We start from the raw sequence: 24,647 nt of genomic DNA on the forward strand, positions 1-24,647 counted from the left end.
GAAATACAAAACAATTAAATATGTGGAATAGAATTTAAACAAATTGTACAACAGAGTGATGTAATGCAGGGTTACTATAGCAACAGAGTGTTGTGATGCAGGGTCACTATAGCAACATAGTGTTGTAATGCAGGGTCACTATAGCAACAGAGTGTTGTGATGCAGGGTCACTATAGCAACATAGTGTTGTAATGCAGGGTCACTATAGCAACAGAGTGTTGTGATGCAGGGTCACTAAAGCAACATAGTGTTGTGATGCAGGGTCACTATAGCAACAGAGTGTTGTAATGCAGGGTCACTATAGCAACATAGTGTTGTAATGCAGGGTCACTATAGCAACAGTGTTGTGATGCAGGGTCACTATTCTCTGTGTCTTGATGCTCTCTCTTTCTGCTCTCTAGTGTTGTCTGCTCTCTCACTCTGCTCTATTTATTTTCTGCTGTCACTCTGCAACTAGTGTTCCCTGCTCACTCAGCCTGCTCTCTGCTTACTCTGTTCTCTCTGCTCTGCTGCTCTCCTCTCTGTTCTCTCTCTGCTCTCACTCTCTCTTTGCTTTAAGCCTGCTCTCACTCCCTCTCTCTCCCACACTCTCAGATGTCTTTCTCTCTGCTCTCTCTCCCTCACTCTGCTCTCTCTCTGCTCCCTCTCTCTCACACTCTGCTCTCTCTGATTCTCTCTCTCCCACACTCTCTGCTCTCTCTCTCCCACACTTTCTGCTCTCTCTCTGCTCCCTCTCTCTCCCACACTCTCTGCTCTCTCTTCCTGCTCTCTCTCTGCCACACTCTGCTCTCTCTCTCCCACACTCTGCTCTCTCTCTCTCCCACACTTTCTGCTCTTGCTATCTCTCACTTTCTCTATCATAACAGTGGTGCAGTTTGGACAATCACCACTTGATGGCAGTGTTCAACCAGAAGTGATGAAAAGAACATCACTGCAGAGAGAGAGAGAGACTAATATACTGATATACAGTAACATTCAGAAAGTATTCAGACCCCTTGACTTTTTACACATTTTGTCACGTTACAGCCTTATTCTAAAATAAAATGAATTCAAATTTTTTTCCCTCATCAATCTACACACAATAAAACATAATTACAAAGCCAAAAACGGTTAACTTTATATGTGAACAATTTCATTTAAAAAAAAACTTAGATATCACAGAGGGAGTAGGAGAGTAGAGAGTCAGAACAGAGGGGAAGAGAGAGGGAGGGTAGAGAGTCAGAACAGAGGGGAAGAGAGAGGGAGGGCAGAGAGACAGAACAGAGGGGAAGAGAGAGAGGGAGGGCAGAGAGTCAGAACAGAGGGGAAGAGAGAGAGGGAGGGGAGAGAGTCAGAACAGAGGGAAAGAGAAAAAGAGAGAGAGAGAGGGGAGAGAGTCAGAACAGAGGGAAAGAGAGAAGATTCAGGGCAGAGAGTCAGAACAGAGGGGAGAGAGAGAGGGAGGGCAGAGAGTCAGAACAGAGGGAAAGAGAAAGAGAGAGAGAGGGCAGAGAGTCAGAACAGAGGGGAAGAGAGAGAGTCAGAACGAGGGAAAAGAGAGAGGGGAGGGCAGAGAGTCAGAACAGAGGGAAGAGAGAGAGGGAGGGTAGAGAGTCAGAACAGAGGGAAAGAGAGAGAGGGAGGGGAGAGAGTCAGAACAGAGGGAAAGAGAGAGAGAGGGAGGGCAGAGAGTCAGAACAGAGGGGAAGAGAGAGAGGGAGGGGAGAGAGTCAGAACAGAGGGTGAGAGAGAGAGAGAGAGAGAGAGGGAGGGCAGAGAGTCAGAACAGAGGGAAAGAGAGAGAGGGAGAGAGTCAGAACAGAGGGAAGAGAGAGAGAGGGATGGTAGAGAGTCAGAACAGAGGGAAAGGGAAAGAGAGAGAGAGAGGGGAGAGAGTCAGAACAGAGGGAAAAGAGAGAGAGGGAGGGAGAGAGTCAGAACAGAGGGAAAGGGAAAGAGGGGAGAGAGTCAGAACAGAGGGAAAGAGAGAGAGGGAGGGCAGAGAGTCAGAACAGAGGGAAAGGGAAAGAGAGAGGGGAGAGAGTCAGAACAGAGGGAAGAGAGAGAGAGGGATGGTAGAGAGTCAGAACAGAGGGGAAGAGAGAGAGGGAGGGGAGAGAGTCAGAACAGAGGGAAAGAGAAAGAGAGAGAGAGAGAGGGGAGAGAGTCAGAACAGAGGGAAAGAGAGAGAGAGGGAGGGCAGAGAGTCAGAACAGAGGGGAAGAGAGAGAGGGAGGGCAGAGAGTCAGAACAGAGGGAAAGAGAAAGAGAGAGAGAGGGCAGAGAGTCAGAACAGAGGGGAAGAGAGAGAGTCAGAACCGAGGGAAAGAGAGAGAGGGGGAGGGCAGAGAGTCAGAACAGAGGGGAAGAGAGAGAGGGAGGGTAGAGAGTCAGAACAGAGGGAAAGAGAGAGAGGGAGGGGAGAGAGTCAGAACAGAGGGAAAGAGAGAGAGAGGGAGGGCAGAGAGTCAGAACAGAGGGGAAGAGAGAGAGGGAGGGGAGAGAGTCAGAACAGAGGGTGAGAGAGAGAGAGAGAGAGAGAGAGAGGGAGGGCAGAGAGTCAGAACAGAGGGAAAGAGAGAGAGAGAGAGGGGAGAGAGTCAGAACAGAGGGAAGAGAGAGAGAGGGATGGTAGAGAGTCAGAACAGAGGGAAAGGGAAAGAGAGAGAGAGAGGGGAGAGAGTCAGAACAGAGGGAAAGAGAGAGAGAGGGAGGGTAGAGAGTCAGAACAGAGGGAAAGGGAAAGAGAGAGAGAGAGAGAGAGGGAGGGTAGAGAGTCAGAACAGAGGGAAAGAGAGAGAGGGGAGAGAGTCAGAACAGAGGGAAAGAGAGAGAGGGAGGGCAGAGAGTCAGAACAGAGGGAAAGGGAAAGAGAGAGAGGGGAGAGAGTCAGAACAGAGGGAAGAGAGAGAGAGGGATGGTAGAGAGTCAGAACAGAGGAGAGAGAGAGAGAGAGAGGGAGGGCAGAGAGTCAGAACAGAGGGAAAGAGAGAGAGGGGGAGGGTAGAGACTCAGAACAGAGGGAAAAGGAAAGAGAGAGAGGGTAGAGAGTCAGAACAGAGGGAAAGAGAGAGATGGAGGGGAGACAGAGGATGTGTGGAAGTTGCTTTATATTTGGTAATTGGGGGCCTTTGAGCCCTGATGGGCTGGGTGACATCAGTGACTCTCTGAGAGATATGAGTTGCTGTGGAGGGAGAGCAAGAGAGAGAGGGAGGGAGAGATTAGTCAGCAGAAATTATTCAGGATGACGTTTGTCTTTAAATGTAATTCTTCATTTCTCTCTTTCCACACTGGGGAAGATAAAGGACACACACAGACACACACACACAAACACAAACACGAGGGGTAGGTATTCAGGAACTCCTCCCATGGTGTGTGCATTGATTTTAGTCCCCTTCTCATTAACTAGATGCTGACAGTGACCAGAGATGGCTAGATTGAGATAGAAGTGTGTGTGTGTGTGTGTGTGTGTGTGTGGAATAGAGGCATCTTAGTGGAATAGAGGCATGTGATTCATGAACCATTACTGCTGTTGGAAAACATAAGAAAGAGAGAAAGGACACTAAAGTTGGTCATGATGTTTCTCTAAAACACAGAACACTAAAGTTGGTCATGATGTTTCTCTGAAAACAGTAAACACTAAAGTTGGTCATGATGTTTCTCTAAAAACAGAACACTAAAGTTGGTCATGATGTTTCTCTGAAACACAGAACACTAAAGTTGGTCATGATGTTCCTCTAAAACAGTAAAGACTAAAGTTGGTCATGATGTTTCTCTAAAACAGTGAAGACTAAAGTTGGTCATGATGTTTCTCGAAAACAAAGAACACTAAAGTTGGTCATGATGTTTCTCTGAAACACAGAACACTAAAGTTGGTCATGATGTTTCTCTAAAACACAGAACACTAAAGTTGGTCATGATGTTTCTCTAAAACACAGAACACTAAAGTTGGTCATGATGTTTCTCTGAAACACAGAACACTAAAGTTGGTCATGATGTTTCTCTAAAACACAGAACACTAAAGTTGGTCATGATGTTTCTCTGAAACACAGAACACTAAAGTTGGTCATGATGTTCCTCTAAAACAGTAAAGACTAAAGTTGGTCATGATGTTTCTCTAAAACAGTAAAGACTAAAGTTGGGCATGATGTTTCTCTAAAACAATAAAGACTAAAGTTGGTCATGATGTTTCTCTAAAACAGTAAAGACAGTTTCTCTAAAACAGAACACTAAAGTTGGTCATGATGTTTCTCTAAAACAAAGAACACTAAAGTTGGTCATGATGTTCCTCTAAAACAGTAAAGACTAAAGTTGGTCATGATGTTTCTCTAAAACACAGAACACTAAAGTTGGTCATGTTTCTCTGAAACACAGAACACTAAAGTTGGTCATGATGTTTCTCTGAAACACAGAACACTAAAGTTGGTCATGATGTTTCTCTAAAACACAGAACACTAAAGTTGGTCATGATGTTTCTCTGAAACAGTAAAGACTAAAGTTGGTCATGATGTTTCTCGAAAACAAAGAACACTAAAGTTGGTCATGATGTTCCTCTAAAACAGTAAAGACTAAAGTTGGTCATGATGTTTCTCTGAAACAGTAAAGACTAAAGTTGGTCATGATGTTTCTCTAAAACACAGAACACTAAAGTCGGTCATGATGTTTCTCTGAAACACAGAAGACTAAAGTTGGTCATGATGTTTCTCTAAAACAGTAAAGACTAAAGTTGGTCATGATGTTTCTCTAAAACAGTAAAGACTAAAGTTGGTCATGATGTTTCTCTGAAACACAGAAGACTAAAGTTAGTCATGATGTTTCTTTAAAACAGTAAAGACTAGCATTGGCTGCAATGCATATTTTGAAAATCTGAGATGACAGTGTTGTTAACAAAAGGCTAAGCTTGTGTTTGAATATATTTATTTCATTTCATTTGCGATTTTCAGGAAAAGTTACTATTTGTATTTATGTCCGCTGCTAATTCGTTTGAGGCAAAAGGTTAATAACACAGAATAATCCATTTGAGGAAATTAAAAACTTATTTAGAAATGCTCCTCAAGTTACATGAGAACCAGTGTCTAAACACAGGCCTCCTCACAACATATAGGACAGACATCCCTCTAAGTCCTCGTGCTCAGAAATATACTCAGGAATAGAGAATAGGGCAGTGAAATCATTCATATTCCAAATCATAAGTAACAACCCAACTATTTATCCAACCAATATTTAGAATAGCATTCCTCAGTGATTCAAATGTGTCTTATCACTCAAAGTAAAAACCTCAATTTAACTTGTTCACGCTACCACGATCCCCTAGGGCACCCCCCCCACCACACTCAACTCAAAAGATGGCGCACAGAATGCAAAAATATTCTTAGAAATATTTTACCTCCACACATTAACAAGTCCAATAGCTCAAATGAAAGATAAACACCTTTTACAATTTAATGGCACAGTTGACCAACCCCCCCCCTCTCAGGCACTGAATCTTCTGGCGTCTCTTTAGTTTTTCTTCAGATAGCTTTACAGTTCAAAGTGGACGGCCCATGATAATGTCCCAATTTCAATGTCTCATCTTTACCACTCATGTCTTGTCCATTCGTCAACCAATATACCAGCATCATAAGAAAATGTTAGAACAGATCTTTCTCCATGATCAATCTAAGTGGACTCATCACAGTATGAGAGAACCATGAAAGAAAAGCAGTTGATAGCTTAGATCTGATACTGTACACCAATTTCTGGCTTGGTTCTTTTCTCTTGGTAGAAGTGGTTAGGAAAGCCTCCTTCAACGCCTTTGTCACTCTTCTTCAGCCAGTTAGAGGGGGTTTTGAGGAACACACACCATTCGGTCCAATTATCTCTTCCATGCATTAAGATACCGTCTGATGTCACTTTTCATGATAACCTCGAAAGAACAGATCAGAACAATAGTTTAGTTCAGTTCATTAACTACATGATCAATTATTACTTTTACCAATTATTCTTAATACACATATCTAAACATATTTCACAGAGAATATCAAAACATTCTATTGAAACTATTCTTTCAAATTGGTTTATACTCCCCATCTCACTGTCAACTCCATCGTAGAGCCAAGGATCAAAAAGTTAGACCTATACCCCTCGGGAATAGAACAAAACAAACACAACAATACAATACACTCAACAATACAATACACTCCTTCACATATCACTGAAGGTGTATAACTTCAATTCAAACCCTCAAAAAACTGAATCCTCCCCATGTTTTACACACATCTCTCCGTATGAGAGTAATGTAAATCCCATGTCTCCTTCAATTTCCATCCATCCCGGAAGAAAGAATCCTACTCAAACACATCAGAATACAATGTTTAATTAAGTTAAATCAACTCCTAAAACAAACAATAAACAAATAAACCTCTTTAATCAGAAATATAATCATTTCAACCTGTTGATATACATTTTGTAAAAACTATCCTGATTTTAACAAATCTTTCAAAAGTTGGTGCTGTCTCAGCGTAAAAATCAAAACAAACTTTTTTCCATTCATATCCACAAAGCTTTCATTCCCCAAAGGTCAATACTGTTCAGCACATCCATTAATGATCTTCCTTTAGTCTGTACAGGGTCTGAAGTTCCAATGTATGCAGATGATACAGTGATAAATTCATGCAAATAACAGACTACACAAGAACTCACTACTATAATGGTTCAGATGACAAAATTGCTCAGAGACTCATGTTTACATCTCAATAAAATAAAACACAGTCTGCATGTTCCTCAAAAACCAACTACTACTAAAAAGCTCCTGGTGGTATCTGATTTTAAGTGCCAAGGCATCATACTTGATTCCAACCTCTCTTTTAAAAAGCAAATTATAAAGGGACTCAAATACAAAATTCAACCTAGCTAATTACCCAAACCATATGAAATTGTTTTGACTATTGCGGTAACAACACTATAATTCAAATATATGATACTCCCCACGTTAACATACTAGTTTACTAGTTTGGCCCAAGTTTGCTTTTCAACATTCATACCCATTTAGTCTTCTGTCAACAGGTTGGCGTACTATTCAATCCAGCAATCATCTTTAATGACCTGACATTGTTCCACATAATGGAAACATGCTATAACGTTAGACTACATGAACTTTCCTGCTCAAATTAACTGGTGTTACTTAAACAATCAAACCAAGAATCAATAACCATCAGAATCTATCCTTACGATGTTTTATGATTCAGACATCCAGTCTCCCAATTCTCAGAACAATACAGTAAATATAAACGCCACAAATCTCTGATGCCCACCTAGCGAATCAGCTGCTAGAAATACAGAAAAAAAATTACCTGAACAACGGTCAAAACAATTAGAGTAAGGTTATTGTATATTCAAACTAATAACGCAAATTTACGTTATTCTACAACAATCTACCTGCCTCCAGCAACTTTCCCTGACAATTAGTAGCCAACATAGCAACTAACTCTCTTCCTTCTTTTTCCCCCAGTTGGGTAAAAATATAACCCCTCTCATTTCAACGTTTTTCCTTACCTCTATCGTAAGATTAAAAACCCCAACTTTATAACTTCCTCTTCTCTTTGCTCTTCACACTTATGAGAATGTATCCTATTTCTTTAAAAATAACACGCAGCGCCAAAATTATAACATGCGTCAGTCAATCTATAAGAATGAAAAACACTTCGGGTAACCACTTTCCATTGCCATTCTCTCCCCGCTATTATTCAGAATTTCTTTAACTTAGGTAACTGTCTTCTCTATTGATACAGTAATTTAAATACGACCCAATTCTCAATACATTATTCCAGCAGATCATTTAGTGAACAGACATCGTCTCGCATCAGAATTCACTTCGTTATTATTTTAAGTTGAATTAGTCTATCAATTTAACCTAAACAATCTATTGAAAACATTAAATTTATCTCTTATACAAACACTAGCGACCATAACTTTCCAGGCAAAACATACAAATAGATTATTTACAATCAAAAACTCTGAATTCAGCCAGCGCCATGACTGGGAATGGAACTCGGGCATCCCGCGTGGCAGGCGAGAATCCTACCACTGAACCACCAAAGCATGTAAATGACTAACATTCTCCAGAAATAAACACACTTTACAAGTAAAATCAAGACACGTCACTATCAGCAATTCCCAGAAAAATAATAGCCCAAATTGAATAGTACAAACGTTACTCCAGCTATGATTCTCAAATGCCAAATGAATAGATTAGCAATCAAAGAATAAAATCGACACTAATGACTAGGAAGCAGATATTGCGCCTTTTAATAAAAGTAGATTATGTTTACTTATGCAACGTATTTCAATTACTTTACTACATCACATTAATCACTCAATGATAATTAGTTTGATGGAAAACTTTAGGCTTTGTACAACATTATAAATTACATCGAGCATCCCTCGAATTCTCTTTAACTTTATGGAAAACAGGTTATTCAATAAATCCCGCAACTTCTCTCATACTGGGAAGAAAAATTATAACATGTTCAGACCTTATGGGCAGTTTAATTTAACATGTTTCACCCAGACGGAGATAATCCAATATGCGTTTTATAGTTACATCGTTAGGGTAAGATAACCAAAAGTGGACACACTCTAATCAGTTTCTAGAGCTCAATTTCCCAGATTTTGTAGATTATTTTAATAGTGCTTAAAAACTTCATCAATTATCCATTTAAGATATCAACTCAAAACCTACGTACGTCTACGAATGGGTGGTTTAAATTGTATCTAATCGTTCTCAGCATTACTTTCTCAACTCTCTAGTAATTGATTATACACACATACAATTTATCATCATTTTTAATAATTCACAGAATCCATATAAATCTTAAGAAATCTTAGGTACTCACACAGAACTTTAAGGATCATCCACACAGGATTGGTCAGATGTTCGCACAGAACTTTAAGGATCATCCACACAGGATTGGTCAGATGTTCGCACAGAACTTTAAGGATCATCCACACAGGATTGGTCAGATGTTCGCACAGAACTTTAAGGATCACCCACACAGGATTGGTCAGATGTTCGCACAGAACTTTAAGGATCATCCACACAGGATTGGTCAGATGTTCGCACAGAACTTTAAGGATCATCCACACAGGATTGGTCAGATGTTCACACAGAACTTTAAGGATCATCCACACAGGATTGGTCAGATGTTCACACAGAACTTTAAGGATCACCCACACAGGATTGGTCAGATGATCACACAGAACTTTAAGGATCAACAGGATTGGTCAGATGATCACACAGAACTTTAAGGATCATCCACACAGGATTGGTCAGATGTTCACACAGAACTTTAAGGATCATCCACACAGGATTGGTCAGATGTTCACACAGAACTTTCAGGATCACCCACACAGGATTGGTCAGATGATCACATAGAACTGGTCAGACGTCCACACAGAACATCAGAAAAAGGTTTGTAATCACTGCCAAAGGTGCTTCAAAGTACTGAAAAGTGCTAGAAAATGTGCTAGAAATGTTTATTCATGCACACAACAGTTTTATGTGGAGGCAAAAATAAACAACCTCTTTTCACTTGGTTTATCTGTGATTTCAGATCAAAAGTAGGTTTTGTGCATTGAGTCAACCCTACCCCGCTCACACAGAACGGTCCGACAACTATTACCTAGTGATCCCATAACAAAATACTCACACAGAGTAACCCAGGGCATACCTGGCTAGCACATTTAAAATAATTGGAATTCACCACATCTGAGGGTCACTTAGACAAATCACACAGACGCACAGAATGAGGTCCTTCTTCCAATAGGGCTTCACCAAATTTCGTGTTTCACCAAGAACACATAGTCCCCTTTGGCTCCTCACCCCAACAGACGACCTCACCAAATCCCCACTGTGATCAATTCAGTGTCAGGAGGGCTCTTGGTCACTGGCAACCGGACAGTGCAGAGTATCTTTGAGTCCACAAAACCCCCAGATTACTCTCCTCTGACTCGGCCCTGCTTACGCCACCAAGGTGCCTTCCTTACAAAGGAATTCACGCTCAGTGTATACGTAACAGGCATAATTAAAAAACTCGACTTCAAATCTGTGTGTGGTTCGCTCACCTTTTTCTTTAAAAAAACTCAGTTCGAGATGTGGTATCCACTCGGCTCGCTTCCTCTTAGATCAAAGGTTGGTCCATCTGCTTCGTTCCCGAAGTGTGGTTCTCCCTGAGATCCCAAGTTTAGGGGATCCCTCGTGCACAATTTATTTACCTAGATCGTAGGAACGGTCACCGAGTGAAGATTCACATCCCCTCCTCGTCGCCAAATGTCGTAGGAAATGTCCTCTATTTACCAAATCATGAGCGCAAGCCACACACAAGTCAGAGTTAGTTATCAAAGTCCATCTTTAATTATATGAGCTCCATCACAACCCTGTGACTCTCAGGCAATTCAGTTTCTATCAATGAATTCTCTGAGAGCCCCCTTACACATTGCAACTGAGATCCTTTAATAGCAAAGAACACACATAGTCAGACAGCATAGACATAATAAATCGTTCAGCTTTGTCTCCTTACTCAAACCCAGAACCATAAACCAATCCTCCATATCAACAGGCATATATCAAATTGTCATTTAGATACAACCAATTCTAAATACAACCAATCCTGGACAAGCTCACGGGGAGCATAGAATGATTCCAGACACTGCCATTCTCCTTTCCCTGATGGGAAAAGTAGGGAGTGACTGGCACACACACACAGTGGAGCAAAAGATATGTTTACACATGATGATCCCTTGACCTCTCCCCTCTCTGCGGTCCAAGCAACTTAGTCTTGACATAGAACAGATAACTGCAACCCCGCCACAGTATTATACAAAAATACCATTCTGATGAGAAGTAACTTACAAACATATGATGAATATAAAACATCTTACCTATGTTACCAACCAATTCTGATTATTCCCCAACAAATGATAATGAGGCAATCAGTAGAGTAAAAACCCACAACAGTAGTTATGATGAGACAATCAGTAGGTTAAACCCACAACAGTAGTTATGATGAGACAATCAGTAGGTTAAACCCACAACAGTAGTTATGATGAGACAATCAGTAGGTTAAACCCACAACAGTAGTTATGATGAACAGACAATCAGTAGAGTAAAAACCCACAACAGTAGTTATGATGAACAGACAATCAGTAGGTTAAACCCACAACAGTAGTTATGATGAACAGGTTAAACCCACAACAGTAGTTATGATGAACAGACAATCAGTAGGTTAAACCCACAACAGTAGTTATGATGAACAGACAATCAGTAGGTTAAACCCACAACAGTAGTTATGATGAGACAATCAGTAGGTAAAACCCACAACAGTAGTTAAGAGCGTCTGCTAAATGACTTAAATGTAAATGTAAATGATGAGACAATCAGTAGGTTAAACCCACGACAGTAGTTATGATGAACAGACAATCAGTAGGTTAAACCCACAACAGTAGTTATGATGAACAGACAATCAGTAGGTTAAACCCACACCAGTAGTTATGATGAGACAATCAGTAGGTTAAACCCACAACAGTAGTTATGATGAACAGACAATCAGTAGGTTAAACCCACAACAGTAGTTATGATGAACAGACAATCAGTAGGTTAAACCCACAACAGTAGTTATGATGAGACAATCAGTAGGTTAAACCCACAACAGTAGTTATGATGAGACAATCAGTAGGGTTAAACCCACAACAGTAGTTATGATGAACAGACAATCAGTAGGTTAAACCCACAACAGTAGTGATGAACAGACAATCAGTTAAACCCACAACAGTAGTTATGATGAGACAATCAGTAGGTAAAACCCACAACAGTAGTTATGATGAGACAATCAGTAGGTTAAACCCACAACAGTAGTTATGATGAGACAATCAGTAGGTTAAACCCACAACAGTAGTTATGATGAACAGACAATCAGTAGGTTAAACCCACAACAGTAGTTATGATGAACAGACAATCAGTAGGTTAAACCCACAACAGTAGTTATGATGAACAGACAATCAGTAGGTTAAACCCACAACAGTAGTTATGATGAGAGGTTAAATCAGTACAACAGGTAAAACCCACAACAGTAATTATTTTATGGTTTCAGTTGCAGATAACCAGCTGTCAATTGTTGTTGTGCTGCAAATCAATCCAATGAAAAACCAATGTTATTTGTACCATGAAATACCTTACAGTGAAATGCTGAATACAACAGGGTACCATGAAATACCATGAAATTACAGTGAAATGCTGAATACAACAGGTACCATGAAATACCTTACAGTGAAATGCTGAATACAACAGGTACCATGAAATACCTTACAGTGAAATGCTGACTACAACAGGTACCATGAAATACCTTACAGTGAAATGCTGAATACAACAGGTACCATGAAATACCTTACAGTGAAATGCTGAATACAACAGGTACCATGAAATACCTTACAGTGAAATGCTGAATACAACAGGTACCATGAAATACCTTACAGTGAAATGCTGAATACAACAGGTACCATGAAATACCTTACAGTGAAATGCTGACTACAACAGGTACCATGAAATACCTTACAGTGAAATGCTGAATACAACAGGTACCATGAAATACCTTACAGTGAAATGCTGAATACAACAGGTACCATGAAATACCTTACAGTGAAATGCTGAATACAACAGGTACCATGAAATACCTTACAGTGAAATGCTGAATACAACAGGTACCATGAAATACCTTACAGTGAAATGCTGAATACAACAGGTACCAAATAATTAAATAATTATAATTAATAATCAAATAATTAAAGAGCAAATAATAAAATGTGATTAGAATAGAATAAAAGTAACAAATAATTAAAGAGCAAAGTAGAAAAACCTGCATTTGCAGAAAGGAGCCCAAGGCACCTTGATTACATAGATCACACAGAGGAGAGGTTATGGTTTTCATTAAATGATGTTTTCTAGGTGGAAGGTGAACCCTGTTTATGAGATTATAATGTATCAGCTGGTGATTAGGATTGTTAGATGAACCCACTAAGTTCCTGATGAATTCCTCTTCAGCAGCTACTTCCATGGACACAGTGATTTCAATGTCCTTCACCAAGGTCAGATGACCCTCAGTCAACAGTCTCTTTGGTGCATCTTCACTCTGTAGCCACATTCTAGTCTGTCTCTTATGATGTCATTTAGAACACCATTCAACTCAGTGTTCTGATAGGTTCTTTACTGCAGCAGCAAACATTGGTCCTGATTCTCCCTCTTCCTGATGTGTCCTGTGGAACCTGAACCTTTCAGTATTAACTAGTGGTTCTGGTGAAACATGTCCTTTCAGTATTAACTAGTGGTTCTGGTGAAACAGGTCCTTTCAGTATTAACTAGTGGTTCTGGTGAAACAGGTCCTTTCATTATTAACTAGTGGTTCTGGTGAAACAGGTCATTTCAGCATTAACTAGTGGTTCTGGTGAAACAGGTCCTTTCAGTATTAACTAGTGGTTCTGGTGAAACAGGTCCTTTCAGTATTAACTAGTGGTTCTGGTGAAACAGGTCCTTTCAGCGTTAACTAGTGGTTCTGGTGAAACAGGTCCTTTCAGTATTAACTAGTGGTTCTGGTGAAACATGTCCTTTAAGTATTAACTAGTGGTTCTGGTGAAACAGGTCCTTTCAGTATTAACTAGTGGTTCTGGTGAAACATGTCCTTTCAGTATTAACTAGTGGTTCTGGTGAAACATGTCCTTTCAGTATTAACTAGTGGTTCTGGTGAAACAGGTCCTTTCAGTATTAACTAGTGGTTCTGGTGAAACAGGTCCTTTCAGTATTAACTATTGGTTCTGGTGAAACATGTCCTTTCAGTATTAACTAGTGGTTCTGGTGAAACAGGTCCTTTCAGTATTAACTAGTGGTTCTGGTGAAACAGGTCCTTTCAGTATTAACTAGTGGTTCTGGTGAAACAGGTCCTTTCAGTATTAACTAGTGGTTCTGGTGAAACAGGTCCTTTCAGTATTAACTAGTGGTTCTGGTGAAACAGGTCCTTTCAGTATTAACTAGTGGTTCTGGTGAAACAGGTCCTTTCAGTATTAACTAGTGGTTCTGGTGAAACAGGTCCTTTCAGTATTAACTAGTGGTTCTGGTGAAACAGGTCCTTTCAGTATTAACTAGTGGTTCTGGTGAAACAGGTCCTTTCAGTATTAACTAGTGGTTCTGGTGAAACAGGTCCTTTCAGTATTAACTAGTGGTTCTGGTGAAACATGTCCTTTCAGTATTAACTAGTGGTTCTGGTGAAACAGGTCCTTTCAGTATTAACTAGTGGTTCTGGTGAAACAGGTCCTTTCAGTATTAACTAGTGGTTCTGGTGAAACATGTCCTTTCAGTATTAACTAGTGGTTCTGGTGAAACAGGTCCTTTCAGTATTAACTAGTGGTTCTGGTGAAACATGTCCTTTCAGTATTAACTAGTGGTTCTGGTGAAACAGGTCCTTTCAGTATTAACTAGTGGTTCTGGTGAAACAGGTCCTTTCAGTATTAACTAGTGGTTCTGGTGAAACAGGTCCTTTCAGTATTAACTAGTGGTTCTGGTGAAACAGGTCCTTTCAGTATCTTCACAACATCCCCATTCTTATTATCCCCTGTCCTTTCATTACCTGTGTCTGGATGTAACAGGCTGACTAGTAAATTACATGTCTTTGGCCCCATTACACTAAAAACTATAAGCACAATGATGTCCTCATCAATGTAATTTGCAAGAACAGAATATTCAAACCTTTCTGTATATGAGCTCGACTGTCCAATGGTACCAACAATTCCAGACATTTTTCATTATTCAATAGGCTCTGATTGTCACTCACTTCAGTATTGTCCTCAACCACAGCAATAATTTCCTCAGTCACGTGATCTTTATTCACTTCGCTCATTTAGCAGTTTTAAATTCCAAAGTTCTTTGGTTTAAGTGTAATTAATGTCCTTTCTTTTAATCACTGTATATTCCTCCCTTTTTAATCAAATTGTTTTCCCGCTCCGACATCCGTCTCGGGTCCTTTTCTGCCCTTCATGATGGGTGATTCCTTCCGGAGACACCTGAAACCCCACCTCTTTCAGGAATACCTAGGATAGGATAAAGTAATCCTTCTCACCCCCCCTTAAAAGATTTAGATGCACTATTGTAAAGTGGCTGTTCCACTGGATGTCTTAAGGTGAACGCACCAATTTGTAAGTCTGGATAAGAGCGTCTGCTAAATGACTTAAATGTAAATGTAAAATGATAACTCTCTCTGTTAGCTCCACTTCCCTCCATGATGATGTTAACTCTCTCTGTTAGCTCCACTTCCCTCCATGATGATGTTAACTCTCTCTGTTAGCTCCACTTCCCTCCATGATGATGTTAACTCTCTCTGTTAGCTCCACTTCCCTCCATGATGATGTTAACTCTCTCTGTTAGCTCCACTTCCCTTCATGATGACGTTAACTCTCTCTGTTAGTTCCACTATGCACTTCCCTCCATGATGATGTTAACTCTCTCTGTTAGCTCCACTTCCCTCCATGATGATGTTAACTCTCTCTGTTAGCTCCACTTCCCTCCATGATGATGTTAACTCTCTCTGTTAGCTCCACTTCCCTCCATGATGATGTTAACTCTCTCTGTTAGCTCCACTTCCCTCCATGATGATGTTAACTCCCTCTGTTAGCTCCACTTCCCTCCATGATGATGGTAACTCTCTCTGTTAGCTCCACTTCCCTCCATGATGATGTTAACTCTCTCTGTTAGCTCCACTTCCCTCCATGATGATGTTAACTCTCTCTCTGTTAGCTCCACTTCCCTCCATGATGATGTTAACTCTCTCTGTTAGCTCCACTTCCCTCCATGATGATGTTAACTCTCTCTGTTAGCTCCACTTCCCTCCATGATGATGTTAACTCTCTCTGTTAGCTCCACTTCCCTCCATGATGATGTTAACTCTCTCTGTTAGCTCCACTTCCCTCCATGATGATGTTAACTCTCTCTGTTAGCTCCACTTCCCTCCATGATGATGTTAACTCTCTCTGTTAGCTCCACTTCCCTCCATGATGATGTTAACTCTCTCTGTTAGCTCCACTTCCCTCCATGATGATGTTAACTCTCTCTGTTAGCTCCACTTCCCTCCATGATGATGTTAACTCTCTCTGTTAGCTCCACTTCCCTCCATGATGATGTTAACTCTCTCTGTTAGCTCCACTTCCCTCCATGATGATGTTAACTCTCTCTGTTAGCTCCACTTCCCTCCATGATGATGTTAACTCTCTCTGTTAGCTCCACTTCCCTCCATGATGATGTTAACTCTCTCTGTTAGCTCCACTTCCCTCCATGATGATGTTAACTCTCTCTGTTAGCTCCACTTCCCTCCATGATGATGTTAACTCTCTCTGTTAGCTCCACTTCCCTCCATGATGATGTTAACTCTCTCTGTTAGCTCCACTTCCCTCCATGATGATGTTAACTCTCTCTGTTAGCTCCACTATGCACTTGCCTCCATGATGACTGTGTTAACATGAGCCTTGACTGAACCACTCATGTTTTAAACAGTTGTAAAACCACTCCTTCCAGACAGAATAGTTCCTGTTGTCAGGGTTTTCCTCTGGTGAGTAGAGGAGGACCAAAACGCAGCGTGGTTATATTGACTCATCTGTTGTCAGGGTTTTCCTCTGGTGAAGTAGAGGAGGACATGAAACGCAGCGTGGTTATATTGACTCATGTTTAATAAAAACAGATAAACATGAACACTACAAAACAATAAACGTGGAAAACCAAAAACAGCCCTATCTGGTGCAAAACAGGAACAATCACCCACAAACACACAGTGAAACCCAGGCTACCTAAGTATGATTCTCAATCAGAGACAACTAATGACACCTGCCTCTGATTGAGAACCAGAATAGTTCCATAGAAATACCCCCAAAACATAGAAAAACAAACATAGACTGCCCACCCCAACTCACGCCCTGACCATACTAAATAATGACAAAACAAAGGAAATAAAGGTCAGAACGTGACACCTGTAGATTCAGACTCATCGCCAATCTGTTGTTATGTTTTGTTGGTTTCATTACAGAATAGTTCCTGTAGATTCAGACTCATCACCAATCTGTTGTTATGTTTTGTTGGTTTCATTACAGAATAGTTCCTGTAGATTCAGACTCATCGCCAATCTGTTGTTATGTTTTGTTGGTTTCATTACAGAATAGTTCCTGTAGATTCAGACTCATCACCAATCTGTTGTTATGTTTTGTTGGTTTCATTACAGAATAGTTCCTGTAGATTCAGACTCATCGCCAATCTGTTGTTATGTTTTGTTGGTTTCATTACAGAATAGTTCCTGTAGATTCAGACTCATCGCCAATCTGTTGTTATGTTTTGTGGGTTTCATTACAGAATAGTTCCTGTAGATTCAGACTCATCACCAATCTGTTGTTATGTTTTGTGGGTTTCATAACCAGGTCTGTATAACAATTCAATAATGATGAGACTGGAGACAAGAATCAGTTCAACCATTTATCTGGAACGGGATCATCTCAACACATACAAACCCCCATGATGCTCTGCTGCACAACCCCAATACACAACAAATACATCATACATAAGTAAAATGGACAGTAAACAAAACTCAGAGGACTTTAAATGTTCAGTTATAGAAAGTAGAACCATGGGACAGGGTCAGAAAGGTCAGTATGTTTGATACCTGGTTACAGAGGTGACATAACAAGCATAAGGTCCATTATAACACAGTGAAGTAGAGGTGGGAGCTAAAAGCAGACATGTACAGTGAGACGGTGTGAGGAGGTCAGGGGTCAAACACTAGATCAGGACAGGTAGAAATGGCAGGGCTGGAAATAGACAGAGACACATTCTGATCATGGCTCAGACCTGACCTGAGACACCCAATCAGAAGATGTCATAACAAAGTCCTGACCTGAGACACCCAATCAGAAGATGCCATAACAAAGTCCTGGCCTGAGACACCCAATCAGAAGATGTCATAGACACCCAATCAGAAGATGCCATAACAAAGTCCTGACCTGAGACACCCAATCAGAAGATGTCATAACAAAGTCCTGACCTGAGACACCCAATCAGAAGATGTCATAACAAAGTCTTGGCCATAACAAAGTCTTGTGTGTGACAGAGGGACACTGAGTCGCCATCCTCCCAAACCCAAAACCCTGGATAGAGGGGCTCAGTGAAATTGGAGGTGAATGTGATCAGGTGGGTCAGTGTGTCAGAGGAGGCTCTATAGAAGGACAGAGTTCCAGCTGGCCAGTCCAGATACACTCCTACTCTGTGGGGGCTGGAGGGGCAGACGTCTATGGTAGTGGGATTATTATTGTGACAGGCAGAGTAACTGTTGTCAGAGCAGAACAGACCTCAAATCTCTCTGGGTGATCAGGATACGGCTGCTTCTCTCTCCTCCATGTCACCTTTCTGTTCTCCTCAGACAGAGAGAGGAATCTGTTTACTGTGTTTAGGTCCAGTGTGAGATCACAGACATCTGATGGATGAGAACAGAAAGAGAGCAGAGAACAGAAAGAGCAGAGAGAACTCTGTTGCTATAGTGACCCTGCATTACAACACTATGTTGCTATAGTGACCCTGCATTACAACACTCTGTTGCTATAGTGACCCTGCATCACAACACTCTGTTGTACAAATTGTTTAATTCTATTCCACATATTTAATTGTTTTGTATTTCATCTCATATTTGTTTCATGTTTCAACCAGTCGCAGGTTAACATCAACCTGACAGAGGAAACGTAAAATCAATAAACAAACTGTTTTCACAATTAATGCCACGAATCCCGCCGAAGATGGTGCCTCTTCCTGTTCGGGCGGCGCTCGGCGGTCGTCTACTAGCTGATCCCCTTTTCTGTTTCATTTAGTTTAGTTGCACCTGTTTGTTGTTTGGGTTTTGGGCTGTTTAAACCCCGGAGGCCCGCTGGCTTTTCTGTTCATGTGGATTATTGTGGATTCCGTCTTTCTGGACAGTTCCGTCCTGTTTGTTGGGTTGCGTCCTTGTGTTTGGCCGTTACTCTGTTCTTGGAATAAAGATCCACGTTTTGAACCCTGCTCTCTGCGCCTGACTCCTCCACCCAGAAGATCCACATGTTGAACCCTGCTCTCTGCATGACTCCTCCACCCAGAAGATCCACGTGTTGAACCCTGCTCTCTGCCTGACTCCTCCACCCAGAAGATCCACGTGTTGAACCCTGCTCTCTGCGCCTGACTCCTCCACCCAGAAGATCCACATGTTGAACCCTGCTCTCTGCGCCTGACTCCTCCACCCAGAAGATCCACGTGTTGAACCCTGCTCTCTGCCTGACTCCTCCACCCAGAAGATCCACGTGTTGAACCCTGCTCTCTGCGCCTGACTCCTCCACCCAGAAGATCCACATGTTGAACCCTGCTCTCTGCATGACTCCTCCACCCAGAAGATCCACGTGTTGAACCCTGCTCTCTGCCTGACTCCTCCACCCAGAAGATCCACGTGTTGAACCCTGCTCTCTGCCTGACTCCTCCACCCAGAAGATCCACGTGTTGAACCCTGCTCTCTGCCTGACTCCTCCACCCAGAAGATCCACGTGTTGAACCCTGCTCTCTGCGCCTGACTCCTCCACCCAGAAGATCCACATGTTGAACCCTGCTCTCTGCATGACTCCTCCACCCAGAAGATCCACATGTTGAACCCTGCTCTCTGCCTGACTCCTCCACCCAGAAGATCCACGTGTTGAACCCTGCTCTCTGCCCTTGACTCCTCCACCCAGAAGATCCACGTGTTGAACCCTGCTCTCTGCCCTTGACTCCTCCACCCAGAAGATCCACGTGTTGAACCCTGCTCTCTGCCCTTGACTCCTCCACCCAGAAGATCCATGTGTTGAACCCTGCTCTCTGCCTGACTCCTCCACCCAGAAGATCCACGTTCTGAACCCTGCTCTCTGCCCCTGACTCCTCCACCCAGAAGATCCACGTGTTGAACCCAGCTCTCTGCCTGACTCCTCCACCCAGAAGATCCACGTGTTGAACCCAGCTCTCTGCCTGACTCCTCCACCCAGAAGATCCACGTGTTGAACCCAGCTCTCTGCCTGACTCCTCCACCCAGAAGATCCACGTGTTGAACCCTGCTCTCTGCCTGACTCCTCCACCCAGAAGATCCACGTTTTGAACCCTGCTCTCTGCCTGACTCCTCCACCCAGAAGATCCACGTTTTGAACCCTGCTCTCTGCCTGACTCCTCCACCCAGAAGATCCACGTTTTGAACCCTGCTCTCTGCCTGACTCCTCCACCCAGAAGATCCACGTTTTGAAACCTGCTCTCTGCCTGACTCCTCCACCCAGAAGATCCACGTTTTGAACCCTGCTCTCTGCCTGACTCCTCCACCCAGAAGATCCACGTGTTGAACCCTGCTCTATGCGCCTGTCTCCTCCACCCAGAAACCTTCACAATTAACAAAATTGTTTTCACAATTAACAGGCTTTTTCTTGTTTCAAGTATTTTTTATTATGAAAAGTACAATATATCCTTGTATACTTGTACAACTATGGAGCGTATGTCCATATATAATTGTATATAATTGTACAATTTGATTTTCAACATAAAAGATATTCAACAAATTATCACATTGGTATTTTAACGGTGTTATTGTAATAAGTCCTGGGTCAAGGTCCTCACAATCATAGGAAGACGTGTGTGTGTGTTTGTCCAGTGTGTGTGTGTGTCCACTGTGTTTGTGTGTGTGTTTGTTTGTCTAGTGTGTGTGTGTGTGTGTTTGTCCAGTGTGTGTGTATGTGTGTGTCCAGTGTGTGTTTGTTTGTCCAGTGTGTGTCCAGTGTGTGTGTGTGTGTGTCCAGTGTGTGTGTGTGTGTCCAGTGTGTGTGTGTGTGTCCAGTGTGTGTGTGTGTCCAGTGTGTGTGTGTGTCCAGTGTGTGTGTGTGGCCAGTGTGTGTGTGTGTTTGTCCAGTGTGTGTGTATGTGTGTGTCCAGTGTGTGTTTGTTTGTCCAGTGTGTGTGTGTGTGGCCAGTGTGTGTGTGTGTCCAGTGTGTGTGTGTGTGGCCAGTGTGTGTGTGTGTTTGTCCAGTGTGTGTGTATGTGTGTGTCCAGTGTGTGTTTGTTTGTCCAGTGTGTGTGTGTGTGGCCAGTGTGTGTGTGTGTGTGTCCAGTGTGTGTGTGTGTGGCCAGTGTGTGTGTGTGTGTCCAGTGTGTGTGTGTGTGGCCAGTGTGTGTGTGTGTGTGTGGCCAGTATGTGTGTGTGTGGCCAGTGTGTGTGTGTGTGTCCAGTGTGTGTGTGTGTGTCCAGTGTGTGTGTGTGTCCTGTGTGTGTGTGTCCTGTGTGTGTGTGTGTCCAGTGTGGAACCATCGTATGTCTGTTCTTGACCTCTCCTCTGTGAGTTCAGGGTATTTGAGATGGGAGTATCTAGAAGGGTACCTCTCCTCTGTGAGTTCAGGGTATTTGAGATGGGAGTATCTAGAAGGGTACCTCTCCTCCGTGAGTTCAGGGTATTTGAGATGGGAGTATCTAGAAGGGTACCTCTCCTCTGTGAGTTCAGGGTATTTGAGATGGGAGTATCTAGAAGGGTACCTCTCCTCCGTGAGTTCGGGGTATTTGAGATGAGAGTATCTAGAAGGGTACCCTCTCCTCTGTGAGTTCAGGGTATTTGAGATGGGAGGATCTAGAAGGGTACCTCTCCTCCGTGAGTTCAGGGTATTTGAGATGGGAGTATCTAGAAGGGTACCTCTCCTCTGTGAGTTCAGGGTATTTGAGATGGGAGTATCTAGAAGGGTACCTCTCCTCTGTGAGTTATTTGAGATGGGAGTATCTAGAAGGGTACCTCTCCTCCGTGAGTTCAGGGTATTTGAGATGGGAGTATCTAGAAGGGTACCTCTCCTCCGTGAGTTCAGGGTATTTGAGATGGGAGTATCTTGAAGGGTACCTCTCCTCTGTGAGTTCAGGGTATTTGAGATGGGAGTATCTAGAAGGGTACCTCTCCTCCGTGAGTTCAGGGTATTTGAGATGGGAGTATCTAGAAGGGTACCTCTCCTCTGTGAGTTCAGGGTATTTGAGATGGGAGTATCTAGAAGGGTACCTCTCCTCTGTGAGTTCAGGGTATTTGAGATGGGAGTATCTAGAAGGGTACCTCTCCTCCGTGAGTTCAGGGTATTTGAGATGGGAGTATCTAGAAGGGTACCTCTCCTCTGTGAGTTCAGGGTATTTGAGATGGGAGTATCTAGAAGGGTACCTCTCCTCCGTGAGTTCGGGGTATTTGAGATGAGAGTATCTAGAAGGGTACCTCTCCTCTGTGAGTTCAGGGTATTTGAGATGGGAGGATCTAGAAGGGTACCTCTCCTCCGTGAGTTCAGGGTATTTGAGATGGGAGTATCTAGAAGGGTACCTCTCCTCTGTGAGTTCAGGGTATTTGAGATGGGAGTATCTAGAAGGGTACCTCTCCTCTGTGAGTTATTTGAGATGGGAGTATCTAGAAGGGTACCTCTCCTCCGTGAGTTCAGGGTATTTGAGATGGGAGTATCTAGAAGGGTACCTCTCCTCCGTGAGTTCAGGGTATTTGAGATGGGAGTATCTTGAAGGGTACCTCTCCTCTGTGAGTTCAGGGTATTTGAGATGGGAGTATCTAGAAGGGTACCTCTCCTCCGTGAGTTCAGGGTATTTGAGATGGGAGTATCTAGAAGGGTACCTCTCCTCTGTGAGTTCAGGGTATTTGAGATGGGAGTATCTAGAGAAGGGTACCTCTCCTCTGTGAGTTCAGGGTATTTGAGATGGGAGTATCTAGAAGGGTACCTCTCCTCTGTGAGTTCAGGGTATTTGAGATGGGAGTATCTAGAAGGGTACCTCTCCTCCGTGAGTTCAGGGTATTTGAGATGGGAGGGTCTAGAAGGGTACCTCTCCTCCGTGAGTTCAGGGTATTTGAGATGGGAGTATCTAGAAGGGTACCTCTCCTCTGTGAGTTCAGGGTATTTGAGATGGGAGTATCTAGAAGGGTACCTCTCCTCTGTGAGTTCAGGGTATTTGAGATGGGAGTATCTAGAAGGGTACCTCTCCTCTGTGAGTTCAGGGTATTTGAGATGGGAGTATCTAGAAGGGTACCTCTCCTCCGTGAGTTCAGGGTATTTGAGATGGGAGTATCTAGAAGGGTACCTCTCCTCTGTGAGTTCAGGGTATTTGAGATGGGAGTATCTAGAAGGGTACCTCTCCTCTGTGAGTTATTTGAGATGGGAGTATCTAGAAGGGTACCTCTCCTCCGTGAGTTCAGGGTATTTGAGATGGGATTATCTAGAAAGGTACCTCTCCTCTGTGAGTTCAGGGTATTTGAGATGGGAGGATCTAGAAGGGTACCTCTCCTCCGTGAGTTCAGGGTATTTGAGATGGGAGTATCTAGAAGGGTACCTCTCCTCTGTGAGTTCAGGGTATTTGAGATGGGAGTATCTAGAAGGGTACCTCTCCTCCGTGAGTTCAGGGTATTTGAGATGGGAGTATCTAGAAGGGTACCTCTCCTCTGTGAGTTCAGGGTATTTGAGATGGGAGTATCTAGAAGGGTACCTCTCCTCTGTGAGTTCAGGGTATTTGAGATGGGAGTATCTAGAAGGGTACCTCTCCTCTGTGAGTTCAGGGTATTTGAGATGGGAGTATCTAGAAGGGTACCCTCTCCGTGAGTTCAGGGTATTTGAGATGGGAGTATCTAGAAGGGTACCTCTCCTCTGTGAGTTCAGGGTATTTGAGATGGGAGGGGTACCTCTCCTCCGTGAGTTCAGGGTATTTGAGATGGAGGATCTAGGGTACCTCTCCTCCGTGAGTTCAGGGTATTTGAGATGGGAGTATCTAGAAGGGTACCTCCTCTGTGAGTTCAGGGTATTTGAGATGGGAGTATCTAGAAGGGTACCTCTCCTCTGTGAGTTATTTGAGATGGGAGTATCTAGAAGGGTACCTCTCCTCCGTGAGTTCAGGGTATTTGAGATGGGAGTATCTAGAAAGGTACCTCTCCTCTGTGAGTTCAGGGTATTTGAGATGGGAGGATCTAGAAGGGTACCTCTCCTCCGTGAGTTCAGGGTATTTGAGATGGGAGTATCTAGAAGGGTACCTCTCCTCCGTGAGTTCAGGGTATTTGAGATGGGAGTATCTAGAAGGGTACCTCTCCTCTGTGAGTTCAGGGTATTTGAGATGGGAGTATCTAGAAGGGTACCTCTCCTCCGTGAGTTCAGGGTATTTGAGATGGGAGTATCTAGAAGGGTACCTCTCCTCTGTGAGTTCAGGGTATTTGAGATGGGAGTATCTAGAAGGGTACCTCTCCTCTGTGAGTTCAGGGTATTTGAGATGGGAGTATCTAGAAGGGTACCTCTCCTCTGTGAGTTCAGGGTATTTGAGATGGGAGTATCTAGAAGGGTACCTCTCCTCCGTGAGTTCAGGGTATTTGAGATGGGAGGATCTAGAAGGGTACCTCTCCTCCGTGAGTTCAGGGTATTTGAGATGGGAGGATCTAGAAGGGTACCTCTCCTCCGTGAGTTCAGGGTATTTGAGATGGGAGTATCTAGAAGGGTACCTCTCCTCTGTGAGTTCAGGGTATTTGAGATGGGAGTATCTAGAAGGGTACCTCTCCTCTGTGAGTTATTTGAGATGGGAGTATCTAGAAG

The 24,647-nt window shown here is 42.8% G+C and overlaps 2 protein-coding genes across 2 annotated transcripts in view; one reads left to right on the forward strand and one right to left on the reverse strand.

The window, feature by feature from the left end:
* LOC115127106 (NACHT, LRR and PYD domains-containing protein 12-like) overlaps positions 1-24,647 on the forward strand; it is a gene marked incomplete at its 5' end in the record, with an annotated part of 147,515 nt that overhangs the window by 14,513 nt on the left and 108,355 nt on the right. The gene's annotated exons all lie outside the window — the stretch shown is intronic.
* The window catches only part of LOC135570139 (NLR family CARD domain-containing protein 3-like), a 30,857-nt gene continuing 23,816 nt past the window's right edge, over positions 17,607-24,647 (reverse strand). Inside the window, exon 3 of the transcript XR_010463443.1 lies at positions 17,607-18,503. The gene's annotated coding sequence lies outside the window, so the exon portion shown is untranslated. The remainder of the gene's footprint in view (positions 18,504-24,647) is intronic.

Source organism: Oncorhynchus nerka, unplaced genomic scaffold, assembly GCF_034236695.1.
Source record: "Oncorhynchus nerka isolate Pitt River unplaced genomic scaffold, Oner_Uvic_2.0 unplaced_scaffold_1081, whole genome shotgun sequence".
Taxonomy (NCBI): domain Eukaryota; kingdom Metazoa; phylum Chordata; class Actinopteri; order Salmoniformes; family Salmonidae; genus Oncorhynchus; species Oncorhynchus nerka.